Genomic DNA, 25,068 nt, shown 5'->3' with positions numbered 1-25,068 from the left:
AGGTAGGCAAAGGAGCGACTATCTTACCTTTGGAGCCTGAAGACGTGCCCAGAGGCTAACTCCACACAACACAGCCCTGAGGGAAGGTGTAGAGAAGGACAAGGCACTCCCTTATAGCCTTCAGCCCACTGGTTAGAACTGTGGGTTCTCACCCTGCAGCCCAATTAGCACACAGGTGTGGCCCAGCCGTGTGCTAAAAAAATTCTAAATTTGCCATGCTGGTCTGGCAGGGAGCGGGGCTGGCTGATGGGGAGAGAGCAAGACAGGTTGCAGGAGCACTCCTGCCAGCAGGGACCTGGTGAGTGCCTCAGGGGGACGGGAGAGTGCATCTGTGGGTAGATTGAGGGGGCTGCTGGGATCTAGAATTTTGCCAGGGGTTGGGTCCAGCCACCCACCCCACGCAGTAGGGGTCTGCTCCTGGACCCACTCTGGGTGGGGTGCTAGGCATAGGGGATTGTGGAGGGGTTTGCTGTAGTTCTCAGCCTATGGCCCATGTAACACATTGTGGGCTGCATATGTGGACCCACAATGATAAACAGGTTGAGAACCACTGGGTTAGAGCATTCAGCTGGGATGTGGGAGACTCCCCTGGTTGAAGTTCCCATTGTCACTACTAAAAAGAAGGGATTTGAACGGGGATCTGCCACTCGTGTAAATGCTTTAACCACTGAGCTATGGGATCTGCTGATATGGGGGTCTCAGTTTCTCCTGTTGGAGCTGTTCCACTTTAATTAAATATCAGTTGGGCCAGAAAGAATGAGAATCACTCCACAGTCCAGGAGCGGCCTTCCTGGATGTGGATCACACACAGAGATAGGTGCTTAAATCCAAGCTGCCGCCTATCTCCATGGGAGGGATCGGGCTTAAGACACACATACACCTCTCATTGACATCTCCTATTGACTGCATGCTGGCTTTTTTGTGGAGTCCATTCTTAGGTGCCTACTTCTCTCTATTCATTGCAGAGAGAGTCTTAACTCAGGTTTTGTGGAGTACAGTATTGTTCCAGTGATTTTTTATGGGTGCCTAAAAATTAGGGGTTGAAATTCCCCAAATCCCTTTGCGGACTGGGTCCAAGGTGACTACATGAGCACAAGGACTGCCATTATGCCCAGCACCTGTTTTGGAACATGTAGGGGACAGTCTCCTGGTGCTTTTTACTTCATTTCTATGCCCATTCAGAGCTCAGTAAAATCTGTCCCTAAGTGTTGAACATAGACATCAAGGGGCTCTGTTATACCTGTGGAAATACAGAATACTGCTACTGACGTCAGTAGAATAACTCTGCTTTTACAAAAGTCTAAATTGAATTGAGAGTCCAACCAATAGCCGTTAAACAATTTTTATTAAATTATTTGTGCTCAGTGCATTTTGTTAGAGTATCTGTTTGACACTGGTCTAAACTGCTCTGAAAGGAAGCAGGGTCTCGGGGAGGAAGCAATTATGCATCCCCTATGCTCTACTTGTTAATCACAGAAGGATACCAAAAGGCCAAGAGGAAAAAATGCAGGCAGTAAATGTGAATAATTCCTTTTGTAGAAGCAGGGAACTCCTTTAGCCTAATTTTAAATCCACACAGCTTGACTCCAGTTTTAGTGTTATGGGGTACACATTCCCCTTAGGAAAGGCTTTGAAAACAGAATCAGTGGGAATAGAGACAAAATGTGGTGAAAAATGGAGTAGAATGTAAAGGTTTCTTACAGTAGCTGATGTTCTTTGAAATGTGTAGTCCATAGACACATTCCATAATTAGTGAGTGCACATTCAGTGTGCATGCATTGGAGAATTTTCTAGTCAGCAGTATCTTTGCACCCTTCTCTCCTCCTGTGCTTTGTCAGGGTAGAAAGTGTGAAGCCATCCCCCCACACCCACTTCTTTTGCCATTGTGACAGTGTTATGGACTGGGATGTAGGCAGTGTGACCTAGTAGTCAGAGCAGGCATCCAGGGTGGGGAATGAAGCCAAGGGTTAGCACTGGCACCAACTACCAGTTACCAGAGCCAGGAGTTGAGCCAAAATCAGAACCAGGAATCGAAGCTGAGGGGCAGGTACCAAATGCCAGAACCAAGGGTCAAAGCCAGCACTGGTCACTAAGGGTTGGAGGCAAGGATCAAACACAGAGCAGAAGCATGGTGGGGGGCCAGGAGTTAACAGGAACAGGGTTGGGTGCAGGAGGCAGGCACAAACCAGGTCTAATACAGCCACAACAGGAAACCACCTTGTTGCTCAGACAAACTTTCTGGTCTGCCTCCTGGTTTAAATGGCATAGCTGGACCAATCGGAGTTGGGCAATCCTCCAATCAGAGCTCCTGTGGGTGGTAGTTTGGCTGGGGCGATAGCCCTAGCCGCTACCCAGCAGAGCTGTTTTTAGGTGCCATGGAGTGGATCCCAGGATGTGGCAGCTGTCTGGAGTACTCTTAGGCCTGGGTTCAAAACTTAGGACATCACAGACTGACTAATGTTATCAGGACTCTGAAGTTATGGGTTTGGCAAGTGGGTCATAGAATATGCACTTAGCCTATACATCTCTAAGAACATCAGTTACTCTAAAGATAAGTAGCTTTTTTTTTTGGTCCCAGTGCTAGTCCATATACATATTCCAGAGCTGGTGACCCCCAAGCAGTAGCCCTCATTGGGGGCAGGTATCAGGAGTACCTGTAAAGATGGACTGTAACATAGATCTTCCAGATCTTGCATCATCACTGGCCACTTGCACCAATGCATAGCTTGTTTGTCTGTACACACACTCACATCAGACTGCTGCTTTGCAGATTGGCAGGATCACCAAAGAGGCTGTCAGGGTTCCCTCCCCACTCTGAACTCTAGGGTACAGATGTGGGGACCCACATGAAAGACCCCCAAGCTTATTTCTACCAGCTTAGGTTAAAAACTTCCCCAAAGCACAAATTCCTTCCTTGCCCTTGGTATCGCTGCCGCCACCAAGTGATTTAAACAAACATTCAGGGAGGGCCACTTGGAGCCCTGCCTCCCCAAAAATATCCCCCCAAACCCCTACACCCCCTTTCCTGGGGAGGCTTGAGAATAATATACTAACCAACTGGCTACAAAGTGAGCACATATCAACCCCCCTGGGTCTTTAGGACACTGAAAAAAAATCAGGTTTTTAAAAGGAGTTTATTTTAAAAAGTTAAAAGACTCACCTCTGTAAAATAAGGATGGAAAATAACTTTACAGGGTAACAAAAAGATTCAAAACACAGAAGATTCCCCTCTAGGCAAAACTTACCAAAAAAACACAGGAATAAACCTCCCTCTTAACCTAGGGAAAATTCACAAGCTAAAACAAAAGATAATCTAACCCATTTCCTTGCTTTACTTACTATTTCTGTAATATTAGATGTATCATTTCAGTAGGAGCTGGGTTACTTGTTACTTGTTTGGTCTCTCTCTTTGTCTCAAAGAGAACAACAACACAGAGCACAAAGCAAAAACCTTCCCCCACAGATTTGAAAGTATCTTCTTCCCTTATTGGTCCTTTTGGTCATGTGCTAACCAGGTTATTTGAGCTTCTTAACCCTTTACAGGTAAAGGAGGGACTTTATGCTACCCTTAGCTGTATGTTCATGACAGAGGCCATATAAGCAGACTGTGCCCTGATGGAGTGAGCTCATAATCCACCAGGTAGCTGTATGCCCATTAATCTGGGCAAGTTTTATATTCTCTTTGTAGACACAGCCTGTCTTTTAATTCTCTCTCCATACGCTAGTCTGGGACATTTCAGGAAGGGTCTTGTCCTGTCCATGTAGAACAATATGGCTTTGCACAAGTCTATCATGTGAATTTTTTGCTCTGTGTTCCCATTGTGAGACTTGGGGAAGAACACAGATAAGTGGATGACTTCATTGATGTGGAATTTCAACACCATCTTGGGAAAATATCTGAGATGCGGTCTCATGGATACTTTGTTCTTATGAATGACTGTATAAGGTGTGTCTGCTATTAGAGCCTGCAGCTCCCTGGCTCTTCCAGCAGACGCAATTGCCAAGAGAGAGGTCCCATGAGGCAGTGAGTATGTTGCATAAATGCAAAGGGTGTATCCATCAATTTTGAGAGGATCAGGTTAGGGTCCCAGACTGGGGCCAGTTAGAGTCTCCAGCTGCCCTTTAGGAACCTCTTTATCATGGGGTGGGAGAAGACGGAGGATTGGTCAATCTGTGGGTGGATCAATGAAATGGCTGCCGGATGAACCTGTTGCAAGATCACTAGATGAGGTGGGCTCTGAGTTACAGTAGAGAATTCTTTCCCAGGTATCTGCTTGGTAGGTCTTTCCCACATGCTGCTTTGCTGCTTCTTCCCATTACACCTCTGGCGTTTAGGGCAGCGACAAAGCTCCTCCACTCCTGTCTGTTTCTGGCGAATCTTTCAATGGTTCCTCAGCTGTGCTCCAAGTTTTTCAGCTCGGCTTCCACAGCTCTTTGCCATGTTGTTTTTGGGAGGCCTCTATTTCTCTTGCCTTCAGGTGTCCACCTTATTGCCACTCTGCTGATGGAATCAGTTTCCATCCAAAGCACATGGCCAATCCATCTCCAACGCCTCCTGGCAATGATGGTGCTCATATCTTCTTGGCTATACTATGTGAATATATCTTGGTTTGAGATTGTTCTGGGCCAAAAGATACAGAGGATTTTTCTGAGGCAGATTGTATGGAATGAAGACAGTTTGGACATGTCATACTTTGTCATTCCCCAGCATTCTGCACTATAAAGTCGTGCTGAAAGTACGCAGCTCTGATAAAGCTTGAGTTTGGCACTGGTTTTATATTTTGATGATTTCCAAACTTTATTTAAGCCCAGGGTCTAACTGATCACCATATTTGGGATCGGGGGGAATTTTCCCCTGTGTCAGATTGGCAGAGACCCTGGGGGAGTTTTCGCCTTCCTCTATAGCATGGGGCATTGGTTACTTGCAGGTTGAAACTAGTGTAAATGATGAATTCTCTGTAACTTGAAGTACCATGTATCTGCCCATTTTGATGTTGGTGCCAATGATCCCAGTGTCAGCTATAGGGCCTTCATGGGCTGTAACAGCCCCTCGTTGATGAGGATCACTACGCATCCCAGTACTGACCAGCATAGGATACTGAGGAGTTTGTGTGGTGCATCCTGCACCTCCTCAGTAGATGTCTCCAAGGCAATTGCTACCTATCTCAGGAGGTCCTGACACAGCTTGTAGTCCAGGGGGTAAGGGGAGGCTACTATTCCAGAGCCAGACATCATCCAGAGATAACTAGGTTGTGGATGGTACCATCTGTCCTTCAGTGGCACCTGTACCTGTTGTACTGGAGCTTCCCGCTTCTGGATCTGGTTTTGAGGACACCATGAGAATGGGTCCATTCTCTGGTGTGGGGGTGATGGGGAGGCAGGCCTGGGTAGTAGTGCAGTTCCCCGGGGTCCCATATGCTTCTGTACAGCACCAGGCTCCATAGCGTTTGGTACCAGGGGTCCTGGCCTGGGCTGGGTCAGTACTGTGCTCCATCCTCACACAGGGGGACAAGAGGTGCATACCTATAGCTAAGATCAACACTACCAAGTCCTGTGTACTCACCAGGGATGCTTATCGCCTCTCCTGTGAGTCAGAAGAAAGAGTGCAGCCATTTGGGAAGGGTCGTGGCTGCCCCCTGGGTGTATGGGGAACCTGACTGGAAGGCAGAAACAACAAGGGCACAGGAATCAGGGATTACTGCAGCTTCAGTAGCTGCACAGGCGCTAGCCCTGGCAATTGGCCTGAAACAGTGGAGCATCTACGGACTGTTGTGGCAGTGTGCACATTGGAGCTGGCGGTGGAGACTCTACACTGGCTGGTCCTAGAGGCAGGCTTCTACCTGGTCCCCAGGAGGCTATGCAAACTAGCAATCAAAGAACGAGAGATTGAGGAAATAGCAGAAAGGGGGGAAAGAAGGAAAAACTAATGAAATTGATTAAAATATACATTCCATATACAGAGCACTTATTTGTGCCAGTCCAGCTTTTGGGGGTCTTCTATAATACACAGCACAGGCTTCCCTTCAGCTAGAAACTTGTTTGCTTACGTATTGTAAACTAATCATATTTGGAGGGGGGAAACTAGATTTAAATTACAGGGGGTGTGTAGCAGAGTGCTGGTGCAAAGGCACCTAATTAGCCCCTGCTCAGCCAGTCCCAATCAAGGGAAATAGATTGGGGCTGGGGAGAAGTCTGGTGCCTGACCTTTAGAACTGGCTGCACCTGAGGGTTCAAGGGCTATAAAGGCTGGCTGGCAGCCAGAAGAAGGGGAGAGATGGCCAGGGGAAGGTCAGTTTCTGGGTGGACGAGGAGACTGTAAGGCCTGCTCTGTATATAGTAGATCACTGGTGGTGGGAGAACATGTGTAAATAAAGCCACGGGTGCTGCAGAAGAAGAAGCCTCTCTGTGCTTTATTGGGGCAGCCAGTGGGCCCCAGGAAGAGGGGTGAGCAGAGGACTTGTTACAGGGTAAAATATCTGAATTTGAAATTTTGGAACCATCAATCATAATCAAAAGTAGTCAGACTTCACCCATTCCCCAGTCTCCTGTGAAAATGCACCACTGCAGCTATTGCTCTGGATAGGCCTAGAGTGGGTCATGGGTTTGGGCCGTCCTGTGGGCATAGTTAAGACTAGAGCTATGCAGAAGGAAGATGCAAAGGGACATATCCCTGCTTGAGTTGGGCAAGTCTTCTCCAGAGACAGATTTATTTTCTAGATGTATCGAGCCATAAAAGAAACAAGACAGTAAACAAGGCATAAGCATGCTCTCATATTCCTTTCATCTCAACAGCCACCTCTTGTCCCCACAGTAATCATCTAAAAGAGCTCAGCTCTCAAGCCCCATGGAACAAATCTTCCAAAATGTTTGAGGGGGTGTTTCTAACTGGTGGTGAATTACTAGAGTTGACTTGACCAATTAGTGGAGGAGACCCCACTGACTTGTACCGCACCACGTTGGTATATAGCATTTATTTAAATAGTCACCCTTACAGCATTTCTAACTGGTGAACTATGAGGGAGTCTGCCCTTGACCAAGCCTATAGGAGCTTTGCTAAGCTTTTCTCAGCTAGAAATTGGGTATAATTTTCAATCTAACTCTTCAAATCCCTTTCCCACTATAGAACACAAACAAGTTCTCCTCAGGGCCCTTAGCAGAGACCCTCTTTCTATAACCTTCCACCCCAAGATCCTTTTTAATCCCAAGGAAGCCTTTAAATCAAAGATTTTAAAAGGACACAGGTGCTACTGGTTAACATAGGCTCTGGCATTGCACACCTGTGCAGCTCTGCCTCTTTAAAAGACTGTATTCTGGCAGGGCCCATGCCCTAAAGCTGCAATTCACTAATGCTGTGGGCAGCAGGCTCCTCAGAGGGACAACCTATTGATTCTTAATGTTGTATTAAAATATAGGGGGCCTTGACAATCAAGTGATCCAGAAAGGAGTGGTAAGATTCAAGAAAATAAAAGGGAATCAGAGAAGGTTTTCTGGACAAAGTTTGTGTCTTCACACATGATGATGTCTCCTAAAGTCCCTACTTCATGTTTTTCCTCAAACTCCTAAGGACACTGCCCCAGACCATCTTCTGATAATGCTGTAAATCTCACCTATCTCCACAGAAATAAAGTTATGCTGTGTAAACTGGTGGAGAGGCAGGCCCAGTAAAAAGGGAGACAGCTGATGTTGACTGCATGTTTCTCACACAGTGAGCTACCACTGCCAAAGAATGGCATGAGAGAAGTGACTTTTGACTCTCCTGTGTGTGAAAAGATTTAGTTGTAGCTCTGCACGGTACAGGCTTTTGACTCAAGCAATTCCAGAAACACCTGGATAAAATCAATTGTATTAAGAACCTTAACTACTTTGTATATGAGCTTAGTGATGCTGTTAGAAAAAACAGGCGAATAAAGGTAACTAGGATTAATATGAAGAGTAGGTTAACTGTCATATGGTGCTACAAAACAGGCAGTCAAGGGGTGGGGAATTAACATCAATTTAAAAACTGTCAAGACCAGGCAGTTCTAAACTTAAAAGGATCTAAAGATTAAGGCCTTTGGCTTGATTCACTGTTATTTGATACCTACAGGAAATTAAACCACAGAAGCTCTAGTCAAAAACATTAATAAAAGCAAGGAAATTCAGAGCTAAGGAAGAAATCTTATGATATTCTAATGCCATTTTCCCTGTTGCAAAGGCTTTCAGAACAGTGGGTTACATTGTAAACTATATTGCATGTGCTGCAATACTTTGGTTGAACTAAGGACTTCAGTATTATCTCTATATTTACATAGGCTGGGTGCATGTAAATCATACGTTACTCAGCGCTTCATCTGCTTTAATCTGAACAATAAAGTGTATAGATGTGGCGCCATCTGTTTTTTAAAAAAGGCAAAACTTGTAGGGCACAGATGAGATTGTTTGAAGTAAAGAACATCTGGCATGTGCAATGAATCCCGAGGAACATCTTTCTGATGGGCGTAAAATCAGAATTACCGAACTAATAAGAATATGCATTTACACTGTGTATATTTTTTGCTAATAGCCTATAACTGGCTAACATATAATGTATATTCTAATTTCTAGCATAATATTCTTTCCTTATAATATAGATAAGCAGTCCAAAATTAAAACGTTCAAGTAATTTTTTTAAAGGAGCCAGGCCTGCAGTTTAGGAGACTTTACCCCAACACTCTCATAAAAGTGTGTTGTGTCCAAAAGCAATGGCTCCTCCTACTACATAGTGCTCTTTGTAGCATGGTGAGAAGCCACTGGTTGGAGTCACAGGTCTGCAGTGGATAGACTGCTTGGCTAGCTTGTGAAAGCCAGCTGTATAAGGGCACTTTCTCATAAGGGCCCCATTGCTCCTTTTCTGCCATTTAAAACAAAGTCAAAAGTCTCTGTGTAATCATTGGAACATGGCCTCGATGGAAATTAGTAAGATCAAAACTGGAATGGAAGCATTTAAGAAATTGCCAAAAGTTGCTATAAGGAGTCAGGGGAAACCCAAAACTTAAGTTTATTAAAGTACAATGAGTCTCATTAATTTACTTACAAAATGTATCCAGCAAAGAGCTACTTGTGGTACTGTATATTTCAAATTTAAAATAATAAATCAAAATTGCCTGCTCAGGGTACTTTGTAAAGCAATCATACCTCTCTGTTTAAATTAATTGTGCTGACTAAAACTTCTATTGAAGATTAAGTAGCTGATTTTAAAAAGAACTGGACATAGGGAACATATCCTTTTTTCTTAATACAATTAAAATGGTGTAGGGAAAAAAATTGACTTCACATGCTCACGTGGGTCTATTGATAAATTGTATAGTCAATTGCTTGACCACACTTTGGTTTGTTATGAAATATACTCAAGAGACTAAATAACCAACGTCAGTCAGGTTTCTTAATATAGTACTGGAAAATGTTATTGTATAGAACCTGTCTCCAAGTCATCTCTGTAGCAATGTTACATTCACCTTACACAGCAGGTATGCTCCCAATGTTGCACATTTCAGCTGGCATTATTTATATGATAATTTTAGAAGTTACATGTCTCTTCACATGTCATTAAAATCCAGCCCATCAGTTTGTCCCAGTTCCCTAACTTGCTTTGTTCCTTTCTTATCTTTGTTTTGCATACTAGCATTTCAGGTTCTTGTCCATAAAGGTACCTCCCCTTAGCTTGCACTAAGACATGGAACGAATGTATCTTGATTTGTTTTACAAGTTTCCTATCTGATCATGCCAAATGCTTATTTCAGCAAATGCAAGGAGTTATGGGATACTATGGCATAAGTGAACAGGATTATAGTATAGGCCAGTTTAAGCACAAATATTGTAACAGTGATATAGCCTAATGGTATTAGTTCTTAATGCATACATATATATGGTGTGGATGAAACATCAATATGATATATGTTAGCCAGCATATATTGGTCAAAGGTCAATGATGCAGACAGTACATCTGTCTCAGGGATTATTAACCCTAATATATTAAACCCTGAGCTTGCAAGTGGACCGCTACAACCATATAGACCCCACCGACTTCAACAGGGTTCTGGACACCTAACAGTCCAAGTATGCAGATCAGCTTACAGAATCACAGACTAAGTGTTGGATTAATAGATCAACTTTATCTGCATTCTTATCCCTCTTTATAACAGAACCCAAGCAGTTAAGTCTATTATTCATTCTCTTTTGGACCCTTATTTGAACTGAACCTTCCAAGTACTTGAGATTTGGGCTTCACAAAAAACACCCTAACAATTGCCATTCTTGTGGCGAGTGTCCCGCAGAGAGATCGGGGACTAAGCCAGCAAGCAGGCTGGCCAACTTCTCACCCTGAGAAGTGTCTCTGTAGGACCCGGATGGGATGGGATGGGAAGGCAGCTTGTGCTACAGTTGATGATGTACTGTTCCTTTGTGTGAAGGGATGACTTCAATCTTGAATGCTCAAGAGGTTCAAGCACACTGGGCCAGATTTTCAAAAGAGCTCAGCACCCACAATACAAACCTGAGCTAATGCCCATTTGAGTAAATGGGAAAGACTCTGATCCACTTCAAGGCAAAGTAAATCCTAATAATACCCAGGTATAGTCTCGCACTTAAAGTTTCTTCCATTTTGAAAGAATCTACTTTTTCACTAATTGGGCATGAATTTCTTAGCAAGACAAAGGTTGATACTGAAAATATATCTGTTCAGATAACAGAACAGTGCACGATACCAGCTAGACACAGTACTTCAAAGGATCAATTTTATTGAGGAGGGGGCAAAATAAGCTTGGCATATTTTAACTTAATTCATTCACAAAGCATCCTGTGCTTTCTCAAGGTGTCTGAAAAAACAATTCTGAATTCAGTTAGCCTGAAATAACTAAAAGGTCATCAATTTGCTGTCACAGTACTGATATGGTTTAATTACATTCTACAAATATATTGAACAGGCCATCAGAAGATGACTATATTGCTGAAACGTGTTATTCTCTTAACAACAAACCAATGTCCATTGAGTGGGATGTATGTATGAGAGAATGATTGAGCTTAGTTATAAATGAGGGGAGCTGGTATGAGTCTAAATGTTATATTTTGACATGTTTATTATTCCAATAAGAAACACAAAATATGCAATACAAAAGAAATCAGACTTGAAAGTCTATGAGTTTCAAATTCTACCGGTGGTTCATTAACATTAGGATAGGCAGTTAAAACCCTCTTAATTAAGCCGTAGAACTTTTCTTAGTTAAAAAATAGCATCTATCTCCTAAGAGAAATACAAAAAAGAAAACCTATAGACTGTAGTAAAGCACATGGGCTCAGTGGTATCAATTAGTATAGCCCCATTGAATTAAATGAAACTACATGGATTCATCCCAGGATCAGACTTGTCAGGAACTTGTTTGAAGCAACATCTAATACTTTGTTTTATATATAATCGTATTGGTTACATTTTATGTATTTTTTATGTAATTTTAATAACTCTGTGGAAGCTTAGAAACCAAAAATATTTCCTTACCAATTTCCTTCTCTTATAATAGGTGTTCTTAAAAATGCACATTTATAGTACTCAGATACTTACCTTTACCAGTCACATGCCTTGTTCTATGTATGTAATTCTCTATTCACTCCAAGAGTGCTATAACATATAAATAATATTTGCAGTATTCTCTGTACTAAAAGAGGAAATACCTCAGATACTTCAGTAGGTTCAATTACATTGCTGTGAGCCCAGGTTCTCAACGGAACCCATTGTACATGCCTGAATGTAGGTAAGAGAACTAACAAACATCACTTTATCAAAAAGCATAACCATGAACAAAGCACTTTCATTTAAAAAATACAAATATTTGCTGAAACTCTTTTGCATTATTTACCCAGCTGGAACTATTATTGCTCATATTTCCAAGGCATCCATCCCCATAGCATTTGGGTGTGATTGCATATATTTAAAAGTACATCTATTCCACCATGCAAGACGGAAAAGAACCCTTTCCCCATCTACTATAGTTACTTACCAAAGCAGAATGACAACTAGTTGGTTTAATTCTAAGAGCTCTCAGTCAGGGAATTTTACAACTCTGTTCCTAGGAGAAGGCTTAACTAAGAAATTAGTCTTATTTTATTCCATAAGTGGGGAAAGACTCCAGCTCAGGTTGCTCTCTGGTGGTAGTGAATTCCACAGCCAACGACTCTCCACTGAGAACACCTTCTCCCTAGCCTTCACAAGTGCAGACCTAGTATCAATCAGTCTTAAAGTTCTGAACATAGGCCACACTGGATACAGATCATGACACAGCCTCTCAGGTAGCTAGGCCCCAGCTCATGTAGCAATTTGAAGAGAAACACTAGGGGCTGAATTCTCCAGGCCACTTAATCCTCTTTGCCCCATATAAGCCAAAATCAAATAAGTATTTATTTGGGTACAGTGGGTTTGCTCAAATGCTTAACTGCTCGTTTGTTTGCCAGGACAGAAAATAAAACTACTGGCCGTATTGGAAAATGCAATGTGAACTGCATCAAGTGACCTTTCCCAGCAAACATAGTTCAAACTCAAAACACACTGGCAAACAGCAGTCTCAAAGGTTCAATGATTGCCAGATATGATCAAAAAGTTTTTATCCCCCTTCTGAGGAAAACTCAACCCAAATTTGAGCAAACCACTGTTGAGCCACCTTTGGGAATCAATCTCAAACCAAGGCTGATTTCTGACATTTCCAAGGTTGAAGTCTAACATTCTGCATATCATCATACATCCAACCAAGCAAAGTATACGTATGGCTAGATTTAGCAGCTAATGAAAAATGTTGTTACACACAATATACAAAGTTGTTCTACTTTTTGATAATTTGTCAAGGATTATTATGGCCTGTCACATCAACACATTGAAGATTGAGTGGTCTCATGAGGAGGTCAGAAGAGTGGGAGGGAACATGTTTTAAAAGTTCTTAGAAAATTGGGGGTTAACATTTATTTCCCAAAATATTACCCTAAATATCATAAATGGTATGAACTCATCACAACATCTTTGTGTGTATAACCAGAAGGAATAGGTTTTACTTTTCTTTCTTGTTACTACACTGTCCTATTAAGTCCTACCTGAATGCAGTGAAAATAATCCTGTAGCATGACACTTCCCACTTTGGGGCAAATACATACTGAAAACCACAAGTCCTCTTTTGTTTTTCACTATGTTGAAAAGGGATCACTATTTAGTCTTCAGTGTAGTTACGTGTTCTATTCTGTTGTAAGCCTAGTAACTGTTTCAGCATAGTTTCCAGCCATCTTTCCCTATAAGAGGGTTAGATTTTTACAATATTGTACTGGAAAAGCACAATAATACCTTGGACCCTGTATTTATTGTAGGAAATGTTGTGTCAGAATGTTACATTACAATCAGTCAATGACAGACAGAACTATGGTGTCACACAAACTTGCTCCATAACACAAATTTCATCATTGTACAGTTGACACCTAGGGACCAATCACCCATTTTTCTTTGCAGGAATAGTTGTGGCTGAGAGCTGTTTACATCTATTAAGTTTGTATACAGCCCTATGTAAATTACCCCTGGATTGTGGTCAGCGGTTGTATGCAGACTGTGTCATTTTGCTTACTGACCACACATTCCCATTGATCAATTCTAAATTGGATTATTGTTAGGTTTAAAAGTGCCTCAGCAGCAGAAAGTGTCTGTGGTGGCTGGCAAAGCAGAGATGGATAGTAGAATAAACAGTGAAAGTGACAAGATTTGAGACTGAATTGATCACTGTCAGCGAGTTACTGGTCAGCTGTCTGACCTTTGATGCCCAAACTAAACATCAGAATAATGTTTAGACAAACACATTTGATTTTTGAGGTAATGGGTATGTCAACTAAATGACAAACCTTAGAAAGGTCAAAGGGATAGCCATTTTTCAGACTTTTTTCAAGCACTAATCGTTCATTTGGGAAACAGTGCATTTCTGCTCTGGACAGGAAGAGAACTGAACTTGCATGCACACTGCAAATTGTTCAGAGCCAAAAACCATAATACAGTGAAAGCAGTTTATCATAGACATCTTCTATCCAGAGTCAGATTTTACTATAAGCAGAATTTTATTACAACACTATGCTCAGGAATTTAGGTCCTGATGAAGGCCCTGCTATATTTTAATATTGTCATCATTCATCCTAGCAAGTGAAGAAATGCATTTATATATATATACACAATTGATAATCATAACTTTATTCAATAACACCATGAGATATATATGGCAAAGCATAGCATACTCATTGCTGTTGTTCCTTTCAAGTAATCCACTCTGCAGTTTGGCTATTTTTAATGATATGCTATTTTATCATTTTTCTTGTGTATTGCACATAAATCATATGTGCATAACACTATTTAGAATAATTAAAAACACTTAGACCGGCTCTGAGCAGAATTGGACAACCGTGTTTATTAGAATTCTGATTCCTGACCTAGACCTGAACTCCTGCAACAATGTTACTACAACTGTGGGAAATATGACAAAAATGTTAGTGTGGACAAAAACTTTGAGGTTCAAAATTATTGGCTATGACTGTTGAATATGGCTGGATCTGTGCTTGAGCAACAATTACTTTTTCAAAAAATAAAGTTATTTGGAAGCTTTACTTAGTGAACTACAGAATTATATGACAGAAAAAATAGGTCTTTTGAATATTCCTGTGCTAAAGGATCACTGCAGCAGTGGATGATGTCTGGGGTGTGTTCATTAGGATGATAGAAACAATGAGAAAGAAGTAAGTCATCTTCTTACTTACCTGCCCTGACCACCAAAATATTCACAGTACCAATGTCATAGTAAGAAAGAGCACAGGAACTGGAGAAGGAGTGGGCAAGGGGAAGGGCAGAAAATAAGAAAGAGATAAAGAAGTAATAAATTATTCCTAACTGTATATGAGTTCTTTCACACACACACACACACACTTCCCTACCTCCTTCTCTGCTCCCTTCTCCAATGCATCAAAGCAGCTACTATGTGGCATTCACTGCAGGCAGATCATCAGCAGCTATAAACATATTGTACACCTCTGTGTATCTGTCTCAGAAGGGTCTGATTCTGTTTTCACCAACTAGTCAGCAGCAGTAGCCATCAACTTTGGGGGGCAAAGGAGAGGTGTGTGTGGGGGGGCCTTTTTAGCCTCCTCTAATAAAGACTGAGTTACATGTGGAGGAGAAGATGTACAGTATAATCTGAGAAGTTTTCCTAAACCACTTCACCCAAATGCAGTTATAGCCCCTCACATGAATGTCTGCAACGCTGCACTGAAAGCCATTTTATAATAATATCTCTCACTTCCCCAAATACTCTTGATCAATAGGTTGCATAGTTATACATGTTATTAAGAAGGTAAAGAGGTACTCAAACTACTGTACTAAATAGGGTTCTTCGGTGTCTCCTAATGTCTCCAGCAGTGACTGCTTAGCGTTATGTAGATTATTTAGTCATGTACTGGAGAGGGATTTTCCCCCCATTTCATATTGTACATCATTTCTTAATCCTGGTGCTTACTAATATGTGTGAGCTATAGTATCAATGATGGGAAAGGGTGAGATGTTGGGAAGAGTAAGGCCTTTTATTATTACCAAAACAGTCCACATCTGATTTCTATATTTTCACTACAATCCGGGTCTTCTCCAGCTTCATCATGGAAATATTCTACTGCTGACACAAATGTTGTTTGTGTTTATCTGGCAAGTGCTGCCTCTCTCTGGGCTGATGACAAAATACCATGGCACTCCAGAATTTTTATGCTGCTCCTGCTACTGGAGTTGTCAATACAGCTGCTACTTTCCTTTAGTCTCATTCACACTCTAGGATGCATAAGGAACTTGAGCACATTCTTTCTGATGCTGCACTGAAAGCAAAATGACATATACACAGTCAAATGGAATCAGATGTCACTTTACTTTACATTATAGAAATATCTTATGCAGTAAGGACCGTAATCCTACATAATGGCTCTTGAACATTTCCTCACATGGTAAGTATAATTTAATTTCAAGATAGAAATAACCATGTATTTATTTCTCTGTTAATGAAGAGTGTCTGTTACATGGTAGTTACTTTGCGATCTGCTAAGTACTGCTACCCTTAAGCTATAGAATCATATATGATATAGATACATGGTAGATTTTAGAAATAAGTGAACCCAGAGAAATTTGCCTTCAAGTTCTGCAGCTGTCCTTCAAGTCTGGTGTGTTTGTTAAACACAAACTACTTCTTCCACTGACATTCCAGTGATGAGTTTTCAGGACTTTTCTAGGCTCTGGCCCAAATCTTTGTGTAAACACTGGCTCTGCTGAACCTAACCTAATCAGCAGTTGGTCTTTGTGTACAGAAAACATGACAAATACCACTGCCCTAAGCGTAAACCATCCTTTCTCTTCTTAAATTCTAAAGGCTGCTATAGACAACAACCATTTAAAGTCCTCTCAGGATCACAGACACTTTAAAAACATCAAGGATAAATTGAAGAATGAAACCTTCCTCTCTGTTATCCAGTGGACTCCTCTTAGATTATTCAGCGTATACACAATGATGATTTCTGTGATAAAGTTTCATGTTATATTTCATTGCAGGCTGCCTCAATAGCAATAGCTGCTGATCACCACATAATTCACTGTTTTCTCTGTGGAGTAGTGATGTGTTGCAATACTTTAACAAGGGCTCCCACATACGGTTCCTTGTCAACCTGTAATACACCTCATGTCCCAGTGATGCATATGCTTGCAGGGAAATTGAATAAAGAAGACTTTCTAACAAACATAGCCAAGAAGAAAGGCAACTCCATTGTGCTAACCAACTTCTGTTCAGTTCATTTGCTGACAACGTTTTATTCTTTTCTGGAATAATGTAGTGAATCGCTTGCACTAACTCTTAAGCCTAGTAGTTTGCAGAAGGTTGAGAGGCTGTAAAGATTTTGTCAGAGCAGCCCGGGCAGAACTTTTTTTTCCCAGGTGGAAATATTTTGAAAATGCCTGAGGTTTAGTGAAACCTGTTGTGTTTGAAAAGCAGAAAATAGGCTCTTGGGAATTGGGGAGTATTTTTATGAAACCTAGGGATACATCACCTCTGGTAGACATGCTTGAGCGGTACCCAGAGACGAGTGAACTCTATCAGACATAGGGAAATCACTCCAAACCTTCTATGCATTTAGTAGCAGAATTTTAAGAAGGGGCTGCAACATGACTGCTTATAGAAGCCAGTCCCATACACTCCTCACTCACAAATTAAATGGGTTACCATCATCACAATGTGTCTTGGTTCCACTGACCCCAGAGCACGCCATGATCTGTGTTTCTTGAACAATAGCACGGTATTGGCATTCTTAACGTTCAGTCCAACTTTTCCTAATCTATGTTCCATTATGCCAGTCTTTTTGAAAATGTCTTGGCAGATACATAGGCTCTGTATTGATTTCCATTCACCCATATAGTTACTGGTGTGTAGCAACCTATGGTGTAATATGAGAAAAAATATTGATTTCAGGAAACTTAATATTATTAAAAGACAGTTGTATTAATCTCGTCCCTGGATTTTAGCTGTGGGTTTTCAGCCTCAGAAAATCAATGAAGCTAATACTCTTGTTATATCAGGAGAGCTTGTTAGACTCTTTTTATTGTACCAGTTTCATGTTATGTTAAGAGCAGAAACTCAAAAAGGCTATAGGCTCAGTGACAGAGTTACAGAACTTGAATGACTGAAAGCATAATGTTGATAGTCTCTTTAGTTATCCCAGAAGGGACAGGAGAGCTTTTCTTACACTGAGTGTAAAATGTGTTAATTTTCTGTGTAGCTCCAACCAAAGCCTTTGGTATTTCAAGAAAACTGTGATCATTATTTACTAACTTGAATGATACTAAATTGTAGCTACGTAAGGGCAACAGCCTCCCTCACAGAATCCAAGCCAGTCTTGCATGAATTCTGATCAGCAAAAGACTGATACATAGAGTATTTTATAAGCAAAATTTCCCCATATCAATTCATAAACTAGTTTTCCTGTTTCAATAACTGTCCAAATCTGTGTCCATTGTGCTTATTCTGCAGATGGAAGCAGCTGTTTCTATCTTCTAATCACATACCTGACTAACCGACAGGATTAAAACAGATTAACATTTCATTTGGGAACTAGAATATCCACATTTGGAAACAAACAAGGATTCCCATGGAACTGCCAAGTGAAACTGTTTTTTTCATAATGACCGATGCCAAACCGGAATCTGTTCCTCTAGCCCAGAGCTCCCTTATAACCATCTCATTCCATCCAATCCTCTCACTACATATCAGGTAATATTTTTAGTCATGATGTTACAGGTAGTCAAAGCATAAAATACTTACCCTACAATATTTTTTTATTTGCATTTCCACCTGTTGCAGATTTCACCCCGATCTACCCCAACCAACTCACTGTAATTGGAAATGTAAGTACAGCCTTCCTGTGGGATTTCTGTCATTCTTTCTCCTGATTCTCCCACACATGGGTTGTTTTAGGAGGATAACACAAACTGTGGGAGGAACAGGGTTGGGTTCAGTGGATCCACAACTATTCTGATCCACTGACCATTTTCCCTCCTGCAGAGATCATATTGGTTGTGGGATATAGTGCAGCACTTAGCTATAGGGTGATCTCCAACACAATCTGGCCAGTGAGGCTTCATGATGGGGTTCAAGTTTTGGCCCTAATTGAACATTGAGGTTGAAATTTAAACTATTTGAAAATCTCCCCCTTGATTTCCGTGGCAGAAATGGGAGCTAGGCCCCCAACCCCATGTGTTTCCAAGACATTTGTTGACAAAGATACTTCTATCTCATCCTCTTTCTGTCCCATTAACACGCTGGCTCTTAACTATGCCGTGTCTATACAATAGCATAATCTCACCATATAATTTTCTGCTCTTTGCTATACAGTATCAACTGGAAATAAGCGCACTTCATGAAAAGCCAATTTGCTCTGAAATTATTATTTCAATATAATCTTGTGCCACTTAGGACACAATGATAGAATATCTCCCATATACCCAGTAAGCAATGACGGAATGGTTATATGACTGATAACCTACAGGCAAAATTAACAGAACAGCTTCTACTGTACTAACGTCTAATGCCAAACCAACTACATACATACACACACCCCACCTGACTTGGAGTCTCATCAATTATCATTGCAGAGAAAGCAGGAAATGAATCACTCATAGTTTGAGTCATCAATAATTTAAATTAAAAAAGTCATAAAAATCATCCTTCTTCCTGTAGTGTAAATGAATGTGATTCTAAGTGTATAGTAAAGACATAATAATTGCCAGCAAATTAACTTCCAGTGAAGATGAAGAGGGAAATCTGTCTTGTCTTATTGTTGTACTGTTTCCTGTGAATGGGTTTTTATCATCTCTTGTTAGGGCCTGCTGCTAAACTCAATATATATATATATATATATATATATATATATATATATATATATATAGTAAGAGAAATGTTACATGAGCTGTAAGTTGTGTCCAAAATGTTTTGCACAAAAATAAATACTAGATACTACAATGATAGGAACTATATGCACATTTTGCATAGACACTGAATTATAGCTTTTTCCCTAGCAATGACTCCAAAGAATATGTAAAATTTATGTTACCATACCAGAAAGAGAGAGAAGTCATTAACACTTCATTTCTCTACTTTTTCACTATAGACTAAAAATTTAAATGAGAGAGAGAGAGAGAGAGAACATATACAATTCAAAATCTATGCTCAGATATACTTAAGTAACATAATAATCCATCACAAAGTATTACAGAAGATGTTAGAATGTAAGACTATTAAACTTAAGATTAGTCATGTCCTGAAATACCTAAGTGCCTCTTGCCGCATAATCAGTAGCTTCTTTGGGGGGTGGATATGATTCATCCTCTCCCCTCCCCTCTACTAAAACACCTACATGAGGCAGACTTGCCCTTCTGACCATAGGGAGCTGGACATGGATTGATCCCTCCACTGCTAGCACAGTTCCTGAATCAGTCCAAGGGAGTCCAAAAATATCACGACACATTTTAATTTTTAACACCTCTTCATGCTCAGGGAGCAAGTGCAACACCTAAAAAAACAAAGCCCCTTTTGGCAGTGCATAGCACTGCATTTCCATTGGCCTACTGAGCCAAAATCAGTAATGAAATCAGCTTCTACACATATATGCAAGATACACAATGTTTGTGTAGGATTGAGCTTTCAGTAGCTGAAATGCTCCTGTTAGGCTGTGGCATAGATCAAATTCACTAGAAATTGGAAGTTGCATTATAGCCCTCCCATTGAACAGATATTTATCTGGCACCCTTATTGCTAAGCCTGGGTATTTCTGAGTTAACAAAATGATAATCTGAAACCATTCCACGGAAATGGTTCTCTATTGCCAACAAAATCACGTACATCTTCAGGGAAGCATTTTGTTTCTGAGGTAAATACTTTAAAGTGGGGAGACAGAACTCCCCAAAAGCATTAGTTCATTACACATATTAGTTCATTACAGTAGAAAAGAATTTGTGCCTTCTCTGTTCAATAGATCCCCAAAAGTTTATAAAGTGCTGAGTTTAGATATGGATAGTGCCGTGACCTTGACCCACTCTGTACATTGCTCTCATTGTACATTGATTTTTACACTAGTGAAATTCCACTGGCTTTGCTTGTGGGGTGTACCCCGATTTACCCCAGTGTCAATGGCAGTAGAATGAGGACTATTGTCAACACACATGGCAGCCATTTTGCACTGATAGCCCAATTCAAGTCCTCTGTAAGGCAAATGGGAGATTTTCAATCAAGCTCAGTTGGAGTTAGATTGGGCCCTTCCACATTGGTGCAGCACTATGGTGAAAGAGTTGCATCCGACGAAGTGGGTATTCACCCACGAAAGCTCATGCTCCAAAACGTCTGTTAGTCTATAAGGTGCCACAGGATTCTTTGCTGCTTTTACAGATCCAGACTAACACGGCTGCCCCTCTGATACTTGAGAGTTGAGTAAGAAGCTAAACTGTGGTGTGTTTTTGGTTTTAAAGTAAGCACCATATTAATATTCCATGCCGTGGGTCCAATAAACTTAATTTGCACATTTACCAGCTCTCCCCTCGCTTCCGCCCCTCCCCCATACACACACAGTAATTAATACTATCCCCAGCTCCAAGGAGTGTCAAGAAAAACTGTCTTCTTTGAAAAATCTTCTGAAATTAGTGAAAAAAGACAAAAGCGTATTTGCCCAATTTCACAATGGTCACAGTCAGAGCTAGTAAGAACATTTTAAATTAAATGTAATTTCGTGGAAATATGCAGTTTCGTCAAAGCCGAAACACTTTGTGGGGACATACTGGTTTGGAGAAAGATTGCATTGGGAAGATTTCTGAGGCCCAGAGCTCGCTGTGCTCTTGTGACCAGAGAGAGAGAGACCCAATTCAAAAACCTGAACTTTTCTAGCCAAAATCAGCCATTTTGACACAATTCCATTTCACTTATTCTAAAGGTTTTGTTTCCATTCTTAAAGCAGAAAAAAAAAAAACAAATTTCAAAGTTGTCACAAAGCAGAATTGTCATCCTTCAGCCAACTCTTCGCACAGTGCTGAGCAGAGACATTATGCGGAATATTCTTATTAGAGTTGGATTCAATTTTTCGGGTGACACTTATTTTCAGTGAAAAATGTAACTTTGACAACTCCAAATTGTTTTGCAAGTTTGTGTCAAATTTCTCCAAATTGTTTCAGTAAAAAAAAAAACCTAAAAAAAATATCATTGACACTTTCTAAATTAAATGTTTGTTTTTTATTTCAAAACAACTTTTATTTCAAAATTCCCTTGAATCTTATTTTTAAAACAATGTTTTAAAATGGTCAAAATCAAAACAAACATTTCAGTTTGTCAAAATGAAACCTTTTGTTCAGCCTAGAATGATTTTTTGTTTTACTTTTCAATTTGCTGAAAATTAAAAACAAAATCTTTTTGATTCAACTTTAATTTTTTTATTATTATTTTTTTCAGGATCGCCAGCAAACTGAAAAATCCCTTATTTGCCCAGCCCTGATACTTATTTCTCAATATGTGTTGATGTTGTAGTTGTATGTGTGAATTAGAATACTCTATTTGTGGTTTATGATTTTTTGCTTGCAGCTGTTTGTTGTGATATTGCTATGGAGCTGCTGCAGCAGAAAACAGGCACAGCAGCAGGAGCCTACTCGGTGGGGGAAGGAGCTCATTTCAAGGTTTCATCATCTCCTCTTTTTCCTCGAAGCAGAGAGTCAGGTATAGGAGGCATTCACTCTGGTGATGAATACTGCACATGTGCTTTGATAATGTCTTCATATTTCCACTGAGGCCGTTTGCTGTCTGTGATGTGATCACTTAATCCATTTTTATTTTCATTATCGCTTTTATGTTGCAATGATGAATACATCTGAGCCAACAAAGAGTAAATAGGCTATAGCATATGTTACCAATTTAGCCATCATTAGATTTTATTTTTTCATAAATAATTATATTTATTTGTCTATAGCAATGGTTCTTAACCTTTACTGCAGCCTGCACCCCTTTGGTTCTCAAAATATGTTCTCGCACCCCTTAAACTTAGATATATTTTTGTTTGTATATTACAGTAATCGTTCAAAAATGTATAATGTTAATAAATACATAGGTTTGATGAAACAAAGTAGTTTTACTTACGTGCCCGTGCTTAATTTGTGTTTTCGATGCTTTACCTTCTAAAAAAATCTGGCATGTCTTGCACCCCCAAAAGGGCATCTTGCACCCCAAGGGGGGGTGTGCACCCCAGGTTAAGAATCACTGGTCTATAGTAATGTGTTTGTTCGGTTTGATTTTGTACTTTTCTATACAAAGTTTAATACATTGATTTTTTTAAAGTTTACACCAAAAATCTGAATTTCTACAGCAGGGGTAGGCAACCTATGGCATGCGTGCCGAAGGCAGCACACAAGCTGATTTTCAGTGGCACTCACAGTGCGCGGGTCCTGACCACCAGTCCGGGTGGGGGGCTCTGCATTTTAATTAAATTTTAAATGAAGCTTCTTAAAACGTTTTACAAAACTTATTTACTTTACATACAACAATAGTTTAGTTATATATTAAAGACTTATAGAAAGAGACCTTCTAAAAATGTTAAAATGTGTTACTGGCATGCAAAATCTTAAATTAGAGTGAATAAATGAAGATTCGGCACACCACTTCTGAAAGGTTGCCAACTCCTGTTCTACAGTGTGTGCAAAGCCATACAATACTGCTCTATAAAGTACAATCATAGACCCAATTCAGGAAAGCATCCCTATTTAGCAAAGCACTTAAGCACATGCTTAACTTTAACACGTGCTTTAGTCCCATTGACTTCGATGCTTAAGTGCTTTCCTGGATCAGGGCCATAAAGATATGAGATGCCAAAGTATGGATAGTGTAAGATGAGCAAACATTTTAATTGTTAGCTTTTATGTGAATCAACATTTTCCTATCAAACAAACATCAGCAACTTGAAATATAGTCAATCACAAAAGATGTGTTTAAAAAGTTTCAGGAACTGCCCCTGAATTCCTCTGCCAATTTTTGTGGTTTTACAATTGGAATTTTTTTTAACATTTTTCTCTCTCAAGTTGCTGTGTGAAAGACCAGCACAAACAAAAGGAGAAATTGAATATGTGAGGGACACAGTAAAGCTGATTATATGTTAAATGCTGTCAAATGTACAGTGTAAGCATACAGAAAAATAGAAGGGGTTTCCCTCTCATTTCTTTATTTGTTACAGTCATCTTTAGTGTTACTTGCAATAATAGTAAAAAATGTTCAAGTGGAGGTGTGATTTTTAAAGTTGCGGTGTCTCTTTTAAATTGTGTATGAACAAAGATTTATATTTTGATTATACAATATTATATATATCAACCAGTTTAATGGTAATGCTAATGGCCACAACATTTTAAAGTATTCCAAGCACAGCGTCAATATACCTTTAAACTAAAATGTATTGAGGGGGATTAATTAGTACACTTTTACCGTATATGATATAACAAAATTGTTTCAGATTATGCATCTGTTCAGACATGATGCGCACAATTGATCAGACCATTCAGGTGCATGAAGACAGACACACAGATGGATTTAAATGGCAGGCTGCAACTTTATTAACTTAGCATGGGGGAGGGGCACTATTTGTCCTAAGTAACAATCCAGGCATTTAAATGGTCCAGCGCAGGATTACAGAGCTCCCAACATACAACCCATAATTCAGGGTAGAATCTCCCTGGCCTACCTCTAGGATTCAGCTCACTCTTCTGAAACATCTTACCCTCCCCAACCCTACAATGGGGGACAGAGGGCAAGGAAGGGGGACCTTGGTCTTTAAAAATATCAGCTCTCTCCTTCTCCTATAGGCACAAGGTCCACCAGTGAAATCCCAGGTACCTTTTAGTTCTGGGTGCTAGCCCTTTTGGCCTTTATCCACACTGAAGTCTCGCTGCAAATTGCAATGAACTCAACATTCTTAAAAATTAACATTAGTAATTTGTAAGTCCTGTGCCTATTTAACCAAACTGCCACCACAATGACATGAGGAAGGCAAAAAAAACCAACAGGCTTATGACAATTTGGGAAAAATTTCTTCCTGACTCCCCAAACAAGCAATTGGTTAGATCCCCATCATCCAGTGAAAACACAGCTCCTCCAAGGAAGGAGGGTGGAACAGCTGAGTGGGACATTCTAGCCAGCATGAGTAAGAGCAGCACTGTGGCTGCTCTAACTTGTGCCAAGGACCAAACCAGAATTGGGAGAGAAATAAGAACTTAGAGCTCTAAGTTTGTCACAGCTGAGAACAGAGTCTCTCTTCTCCTGACTCCCAAGCCAGTGCCCTGTTCTCTGGACCACAAGAGGGTGAGGTATAAAAACAAGATAGAAATACAGATGTATCAATAGTAATTAGCTGCATAACCAACTAATTTTTAATTCTTAAGCCTATAGTAACCCTTATAACCTGCACCACACAATCTTTTTCTTTTCCTTTTTGAGAAATTCTTGACCCTGAAATTCA

Source organism: Mauremys reevesii, linkage group 1 (genome assembly GCF_016161935.1).
Source record: "Mauremys reevesii isolate NIE-2019 linkage group 1, ASM1616193v1, whole genome shotgun sequence".
Taxonomy (NCBI): domain Eukaryota; kingdom Metazoa; phylum Chordata; order Testudines; family Geoemydidae; genus Mauremys; species Mauremys reevesii.
The sequence above is the reverse complement of the archived record's forward strand: the minus strand, read 5'-3'. Positions refer to the sequence as shown.